Here is a 9,679-nt window from a genome sequence, read left to right as displayed (position 1 = left end):
CACCAAACCCTACTCCATGTCCCCCTCTTTGGGATCAGGACCCTAAATTGCACCCTATGTCTGCTTCCCTGGGATGAGGACCCCCAAGCCCACCAAACTGCCTCCCATATCCCCTTTTTCCAGGATCAGGACCCCAAAACACTCCAAACCTCATCCTGTCAATCGTTTCCCAAGGACCTCAAAACACATTAAACTCCAACTCATGTCCTCCTGTCCACCATTCCTCTGGGATTGGGGATCCAAACACACAAAACCTCACCCTGTGCCCTGCTTTTTAGGGATCAGAACCTCCAAGCCCCACTCCCTCAGTTATTTTTAACAGGAAACTGAGCCTATAAGGTGAGATACAGGATTAATAAAACGGAAGGACTGTTTACATGTTACATTTTAAAAGCAGCGGCAAACCTGCTTCACCTCAGAGGGTTTGCTAATGTGACAGAAGATTTCAAAATTCAACATGTAAATAGTCATTCGGATATCCAAATACTGGCCCAGATTCAAGAAGCAATTGCGCCCGTGTAACCATAAGTTACACGGCGCAATTGCTTACTTGCTCCGGTGTTACGAGTGCTCCTGATTCAGGAACCTTGTTACACCGACTGCAGCCTAAAATCTGCGCGGCATAAGGAGGGACGGCCAATGTATTTCACATTGGTCACTTTCCTCACCTTCCCATCTTCCTTTTCCCCACTTTCTTTTATTATTTTTCCCCGTGTGTTGTTTTGTTTGTCACTTTTTGTGTGGTGCTTGCACTTTATGTGTGGCGAGTAGGGTGCTGGTCCTCGGGCCGGTCTCTGAAAGTCTTGGGAGTTGGTGGACTCGGCCTTCTGGTTAGGTTCACCGGCTCTCATGGGGTCTCCCTTCGGGGGAGCCTCACCGAGGAGGGTTCTGTTTCGGCAGTCCCTCTGAGGATGTTGGGTCCTTGTGGCTTCGGCTGCTTGGACCAAGATGGGTCCTTGTGGCTTCGGCTGCTTGGACCACAGTTTACTCTTTTCCCTGCCAGGAGCCTAACGCCCCGGGGGATCAGAGACGGGTCCTTTTCGGAGGACCACTGACGTTTGCACCCGTCGCAGTTTTTTGTGATGTCACTCTTTATGTGTGTGCACATTTTTCCCTGCACAGGGTGGAGTTTTTGGGTTGTGTTTTGCACGCCACAGGCTTTTCAAAAATAAGGCTCTTATGCCACGCAGATTTTAGGCTGCATTCTTGTGCTTGCCGCTAGGGGGGGCTCTCATTGTGATCAGCGTATAGTATGCAAATTGCATACTACCAACTGATTCACAAACTTGCGCGGGCACCGCGCAAGCCAGGTACGGAGTTTCCGTACGGCAACTTTGGATCCGGTGAGTCTATACAGACCAGCGGATCCATCCGTTGGGATAGATTCAAGCAGATGGATTTGTTTAGCATGTCAGCAAATATTTGATCTGCTGGAATCCATCCCAGGGGATAAATATCCGCGGAAACAGATCCGCTGGAGTGTACACACCATAGGATCTATCCGCTGAAACCCATTCGCTGGGATTTTTCAGCGGATGGATTCTATCGTGTGTATGGGGCCTATGTCAGACAAACAATCTAAATCCCCTGACATGCAACAGGCTTCACCTCAGGAATCACTAGCTAATGCTTGCCCTGCTTCTTCTTCTTCCCACTCACTGATGGAAAGGATAAAACCTGTGGAAATTAACCATATGTCACCTGTACTGGTTTCCTCATGTGATGCACTTCATAAAGCACCAAATAGCGAACAGGCTCTTGATGTTGCATTTAATGTTTCTGAACTTTTTGCTAGAATATCTGAAATGCTGGACAGAGGCTTGGCACAAAATGCGGAAAGGTTTACTGGAGAAATTAGAGCTGACTTTCAAAATCTGGGTAAAAGGATTGAGACTATTGAACATAATTTGGATGTTAATATTTCTAGAACGGATCAAAACGCTGATCACTTACAATACATGCAGGAACAGCTTGACATAGCACAGGATAGGATCGATGACCTTGAGAACAGATCTAGAAGGGCTAATTTCAGGATAAGAGGTCTGCCAGAATCTATCCTTGATATAAACTCTGCCGTGCAGGACATTATCAAAATTCTTTTGCCATCTGTCTCAGCACATAAGTTGGAATTGGACCGTGCACATAGGTCCCTAGGACCGATAAGAAAAGACGGCTTACCAAGAGATGTAATAGTAAAAACACATTATTACTCTACAAAGGAGGAAATAATAAAAAGCTCTCGCCAACTTGAACAACTACAATATCAAGGTATCACTGTTCAAATCTTTTCCGACATTTCCCCTCACACAATACAAAAGAGAAGAGCAATGAAGCCTTTATTGTCGGCCCTCATGGGGAAAGATATAAGATATAAATGGGCATTTCCTTTTGCGCTTAAATTTTCTTACAAAGGCAACCACTACGCGGTTCGTAATTTTCAAGAAGGAGAACGATTACTGACGAGTCTGAACATAATATCTATGGAACCTGATATGGACACTACTCCTGCCCAACAGGGCTCTACCAAAAGACAAACTCCTATAAGCCCGACTTCTTCTGCTTGGAACAGGGTCAAACACAGGAAGGTTAAAGATAATATTACCTGAATGGATATTGTATTTCTTTATGAATGAGAAGCAATTTTTACAAATTTTTTATTTATTTATTTATTTATTTTTTATCTCTTATCTGGGGAGAGTTGAATTTTTTCAAAACCAATACTCGAATGTATTTCCATTGGTATAAGGAATGGAATACCCCCTTTTTTTTTGTCTCTCCTCTTTTTGACACTTAGTGGTGTCTCTGTACATATCCATATCTATACATCCGAATATGTGATATATGCATATGTATTTTTGGAGGACGGGGAACAAAAATGTTTTAAATAATTTTCCCCCCCTATATTTTTTTATTTTTTTTATTTCTCTTCTCACACATATTGCGAAAAGAGCACTTACTATCATTCCGTTTGGTGTTTGAAGTATTCCTGAGCTGAACCTTATATAATTGATTGTATTACCCTATGTTAATTTTTTGACAATGATAGTGGGTCAGTGGTGGGTCAATAGGCCTTAACTCACTCCTTAGATTGACGTTTGGTCGTCCTGGGGTGTGAGTTCATAGCCCTCTCCATGGGCTATTCTAAAGTTGTTTTTTCGAATGAGGGAAGGAGGACTTCACCTTTCCCTCATTCAGAGCCTTTTTTTGGCTCTCTTTTATTTTATTTGTTTCTGATGAGTTTGTATTTCTCTTCTTTTTCTATGATTTTCTCTATCTTATCTGCTTTTCTTACCTTTTTAGCCTACCTGCCAAGATATGAATATATTGAGACAGGGCTGGACTGGGACAGAAATTTGGCCCTGGACTTCATCCAGACTGGCCCACTTTGACAGGTCTCTCCCACAGCGGCCAGACAGCTCCCACACCCTCCGGCCACCCAAGTCCCCTCTCCCCCTTCACTAGCCACTAGCCGTTTTACTTTATTAGAGTAGAACGGCTGGTACTGGTACTCTTATAGGCAGTACCAGTGGGGAACCTAGACATTATTTCTCCCGGGGCAAAAAAAATGTTTGGTGCCCCCCCTTATGGGACAAGATTAGGCAGAAGTGAGAAACTCCCAGGCCGCTGTCACTGAAGCCGGCCCACTGAGCCATCGGCCCACCGGGAAACTCCCTGTAGTCCCAATGGCCAGTCCATCCCTGTATTGAGATGAGTTCACTACTGCAGTTATACGACCCATTCGCTTTAAGTTTTTCTTGTAACATTGAATCTAGAACCTCCAGTCTCAAGAAGGGCATATTGCTTAGATTCATTAATTTCATGAATCATGGCTGGAATAGCTAGTTCTCCCTCTCCCCTTCGTGTTATTTCTCATAACGCGCAGGGGTTGAATTCTCAGATCAAAAGGAGAAAAGCATTTCATTACTATAAGTCCATTCGTGTAGATGTAGTGTTACTACAGGAGACTCGTTTTCCAAAGCGGTACACCCCCTCGTTTTTACATGAAAATTTTCCAAAGTTTTACTTATCCAAAGCTGAAAATAAAACAAAGGGAGTAGCTATTTTGTTCTCCAAACACTGCAATTTTCGACCTGTCTAAGGAGTATGTTGATCCTGACGGCAGGTTTGTTTTGGTCAAGGGCACCTTGGATGGGATGACATATACTTTTATTTCCTATTATGCCCCTAACAGGGGACAGAAGTCCTTTTTTTACCATTTGATTGAGACTCTCCACCCTCTCATGGAGGGGATCATAATTATGGGTGGTGACACCAATTTGGCCTTTGATTCTGGACTGGATAAGTCCAAACCATTAAAGGCTAAATCGATCGGACCAACTAAGGCCAGTACACAAGTTGCACGTCTGATTTACCAATCTGGATTGTCGGATATCTGGAGGGAATTGAATCCGACAGCAAAGGATTATACACACTACTCTAGTCCTCATCAATCATTTTCGCGTATTGATCATATATTACTATCTATTTATCATATCCCTAATGCTCTAAACTCGTCTATTGTAGATGTTCCATGGTCGGATCATTCCATAGTTATGTTGGCATTACAGAGACTGAACTCTTCTCAGAAGGTTTCTCATTGGACCCTTAACCAATCACTTTTAAATGACCCCAATATAGTTATGGAAGTTGAACAGGCCATTAAAGATTATTTTATTGATAATGATACAGACGGGATCTCTTCAGAAACCTTATGGGCTGCTCATAAGGCAACGATAAGAGGTAAACTAATACAGATAGCAGCCAGGCAAAAGAGAATAAAAAAAATGGAGATAGGAAGACTTGAAAAGGAATTTACTGATTTGAGTTTGCAGCATAAAACTGACCCTATTGGGTTTCCTAAATCCAATTTGGACGCTGCTAGAACTGCCCTGAACCTAGCGCTGACAGTTAAAGCGGATGAAGCTATTAAATGGTCAGGGACGAAATTTTATCGAATGAGGGATAGAATTGGTCCGATGCTAGCTAATAATCTTTCACCCAGATTTAGATCAAGGATCATTCCCAAGATTAAACTAGGTGATGGTTCTATTACTCTAAACCCCCAACGGGTAATGGAAGCTTTTCAACATTTTTATTCAAAGCTTTATCATTATGATGACAGCTGTGGTTCTAATAGAGTGTCAGAATTCCTTGAAAGCTTAGATCTACCAAGACTGTCGGATTTACATAAAACAGAGATGGAGGCTCCCATTCTAGTTGAGGAGATTATAGAGGTTATTAAGGGATTGAAGACTAATAAGGCTTTTCATCTCCATACTACAAGAAGTTTTCAGTCCTTTTGGCACCCTTTCTCGCAAGGTTTTTTAATGGTTTGTCGGGAGGTAAATCAATAGGCAATGAACTTAATATGGCCTACATATCTGTGATCCCTAAGCCTGACAAAGATCCCAGCCTAGTTGAAAATTATAGACCGATATCTTTAATTAACAATGACCTAAAAATTTTGACTAAAATAATGGCTAATAGACTTTCGTCCTTCATAGGCCAATATATACAAAATGATCAGGTAGGTTTTATTACTAATAGACAAGCTCCAGACCAGATCAGGAGGGCAGTGTACTTAATTTCAATATTACAATCTGGTTGGATAGGAAACAATAGACAGGAAGGCATGCTATTATCAATAGACCTCCAGAAGGCCTTTGATTCAGTGTCCTGGCCATTTATGTTTACAGTCTTAAGGCGATGGGGATTTGGTCCTAGAATTTTAGGTCTTTTGACTGCTCTTTACTCTTCACCTGAGGCCAAGATCCATCTACAGGGAATATATTCAGAGACTATTAAAATTAAAAGGGGTACTCGCCAGGGATGCCCTCTGTCTCCCCTGTTGTTCGCTGTTGTTATAGAGTCCTTAGCAATAGCAATCAGGAACGACCCGAATATCAGGGGGGTTGAATGTACCCGGAAGGAACACAAATGCGCATTATTTGCGGATGATCTTTTATTATTCATTACCTCCCCAATTTCTTCTTTACCTGCTATATATTCTCTGTTGGATGAATTCTCTATAGTCTCAGGCCTTAGAGTCAATATTACTAAATCCAGGGCCCTTAATGTGTCACTCCCTGAATCTATTGTTTCCCTCATTCAAAAAAATTATACTTTTTGCTGGAATACATCGTCCATTAAATATTTAGGTATTTTCCTGACCTCAAAATTCGAGGATCTTTATCAGGCCAATTACCCTCCCATGTATAAAAAACTTGAATCTGATCTAAATGAGTGGAGCTCACATAACATAGGCTGGATGGGAAGGATAAATTCCATTAAAATGACTCTTTTACCTAGGATTTTATACCTATTCCGTTCGCTCCCAATACCAATAAAGTCAAACCACTTGAAAACCTTTCAGAGTAAGCTTACCAAATTTGTTTGGAATAAGAAGCACCCACGTATTTCTTCACGCTCTCTTTTTAATCTACCTGAACAGGGTGGTTTTGGTCTTCCGAATTTATTGTGGTATTTCAAGGCTGCTAGATTGGCTCAACTTTTGGACGTTTACATCCAAAGTGATCGTCCTGGTTGGATACGTTTGGAAGAGCAGGCTACTCCCTCTTACTCGTTGGAAGATTTATTATGGATTACTCCCAAAAGTAGACCTCCTATTATGTCACCGACTCTGTCTCAAGCCATGGTACTGTGGGATTCACTTAGAAAAAATCCTTCTTTGGTCTCCAAAGGTCACCCATTGGCTAATATATTCAGAGACCCTACTTTTGCCTCGGAAGTAAAAGGGGAATCCTTTCAATGGTGGCGCGACAAAGGGGTGTACCGCATTGGACGTTTCTTCTCACATTCAGGTCCTCTTTCCGAAAAATATTTTACGGATAATCTGGACCTCCCATCCTCTGAAAAACCGAGATTTTCTCGAATCTTTAGTTTTACTAAGAAGCTTTGGTTAGATAAGACCGTGTCGGGCTATATGACGGATTATGAGGTTAAATGTGACCAAGCCTTGGGAAGGAGGGGAGGAATTTCTATAATATATAAATCGCTTGCTGCTAATGAACAAAAATTACCTCATATGATTGCTTGGGAAAGGGATCCTTCGGGTTGAATGGGATTTGAAAGAATGGTACTCTAATTTTGATAGATCCGTGAAAGGGATTACCAATGTTTCACTTATAGAAGCTAATCTGAAGGTCTTTACTAGATGGTACTTGGTACCCTTGAAGCTAGCCACTATTTACCCCTCTCTGTCGCCTCTATGTTTTAGAGGATGTCAGGGAGTTAGTTCTATGATTCATATATGGTGGGAATGCCCAAAAATACGCAGATACTGGAATAGGGTATTTCATATTATAAGACGTATAACTGGTTGTAATATACACCAATCTCCAGCGATTGCTTTGCTGAATGGACTAGTACCGCATGCTCATAAGTCTACAAGAAGATTGATATTATTTATCCTAGTAGGAGCAAGGATTTCGATAGCTGCTGCTTGGAAAAAAAACGACGGTATCGATATCATATATGAAAAGGAAAGTGACTTGGATAATGGAGAATGAAAAACGGTTGGGCTTGTTGTTAGATTCAGGTAACCAGTTTCATGAGATTTGGGAACCGTGGATGAAGTACTTGGGTATATTAAATTCAACGTGAATGTAATATGGTGATTCACTGTATTCTGTTGCATACACTTGGCAGGTAGGCTATCTACTCTTCTTCCTCTCTGATCTTCAGGCTGGGTTCACACTGCTACACTACTTTCATCCTACTTTGCTCTGTGTTCAATGTTTCCCTATGAGAGCGTCTTGTAGCGTCCTACACAAGTCGGTCCGACTTTGAAAATGCTCCCTGTACTACTTTTGGTCCTACATTGATCCTACTTCAGGCCCATTGAATATCATTGAAGTCGGACCAAAGTAGTATCCTGTTCATGAAAGTAGGATGGATGTAGGACCAATGTAGGATAAATGTAGGACCAATGTAGCAGAGCAAAGTAGGATGAAAGTAGTGTAGTAGTGTGAACCCAGCCTTAGTCCTCATCTATTCTTCCTTTTTCTTTCTTCCTGTTCACCTCTTGGTTCGATTTCTTTAAATGTTCTTTTATTTCTAATTTTAAGGTAACATATGGTACTATCTATATGTGAATATGTTGTTAATGACTTGGTACTCTTCTTTATCATATACAATTTTTTTATCCATTTGGATGCACTCTATGATCAATTTGGATAAACTGGAATTTCTGGATATAATATCTTTTGACTCATGGATCCTGTGGAGAGTATATTGGAGGTGGATTCATTTCCTCAGACAATTTCTAGATATGGTTGTTTGACGATATTTTCTGGTGTCAAAATATTTTTTTAAATAATCCGGAAATATCAGTTTGACAAAGTTTATGGTTGTTTATTCAATCTTTATCTTTTCATTTTATCCCTTCCAATTCTCAATATGAAAATATTTTGGCAATGGGGGATGAAATGGATTAATGGGAAACTATACATTGGTTGAAACGACTCGACTCTAATGTGTTTGAAGGATTAGGGGTGGGAGCTATAGAATTTAATTATTCTTAAGAGGTCAAATGGTATTACTTATGATTTGACAAATACTATAGACTGCCATGACTTCGAATTATATTGGATGATAGTTTGGAGTATATAGTATAAGTATAATTATTAGACCTCCGATGGATCGATTTACAAAAACAGGGGTTTGTTCCTTCAATTTTGTTTTTTATACCTCTGACTATAGAGTAATGCCTTCATTGGAACCTAAGTATTGTTAGAATGTAATGTACTATTAACCACTTCCCCACCGCTCCATAGACAAAAGACGTCTACAGAGCGGTGGAGTTATTCCGGGACGACGTCCCTGGGACGTCCTCCCAGAATGCTTCACTCGCGCGCCCCCTGCGGCGCGCTCCCAGAAGCATCTGTGAGCGCCGGGTCTAGAAGACCCGGCGCATCACAGATCGCGGTAAATCGCCGCTGATAGCGGCGGTTTACCACGTGATCGCTCCGTCAAATGACGGAGCGATCACTTGTAAACAAACCGGCGTCATGTAATGACGCCGGTTCCTCCCTCTCCTCTCTGTACCGATCGGTACAGTGTGAGAGGAGAGGGGGGAGAGCGGCAGCAGCAGTAGCTGCTGTGGGATGGATCTGTGACAAATGCAGTCACAGATCCAACCCTCCCTCCCTGTGCAATACTCTGCAATTAATAACACCCATACTCTGCAATACCCCCCACACTCTGCAATACCCCCCACATTCTGCAATACCCCCCACACTGCAATACCCCCCACACTCTGCAATACCCCCCACACTGCAATACCCCCCACACTCTGCAATACCACCAATACTCTGCAATACCCCCCATACTCTGCAATACCACCAATACTCTGCAATACCCCCCACACTCTGCAATACCCCCCACACTGCAATACCCCCAACACTCTGCAATACCACCAATACTCTGCAATACCCCCCATACTCTGCAATACCACCAATACTCTGCAATACCCCCCACACTCTGCAATACCCCCCATACTCTGCAATACCCCCCATACTCTGCAATACCCCCCATACTCCCGCAATACCTGCTAATATGACAGAAACGAGAATTTTATTTTTAATTTTTACAGAATTTTCAGTGTTTTTTCTTTTATAGCGCAAAAAATAAAAACCGCAGAGGTGATCAAATACCACCA

This window comes from Rana temporaria, chromosome 7 (genome assembly GCF_905171775.1).
Source record: "Rana temporaria chromosome 7, aRanTem1.1, whole genome shotgun sequence".
Lineage (NCBI taxonomy): Eukaryota > Metazoa > Chordata > Amphibia > Anura > Ranidae > Rana > Rana temporaria.
Note: the sequence above shows the minus strand (reverse complement) of the source record.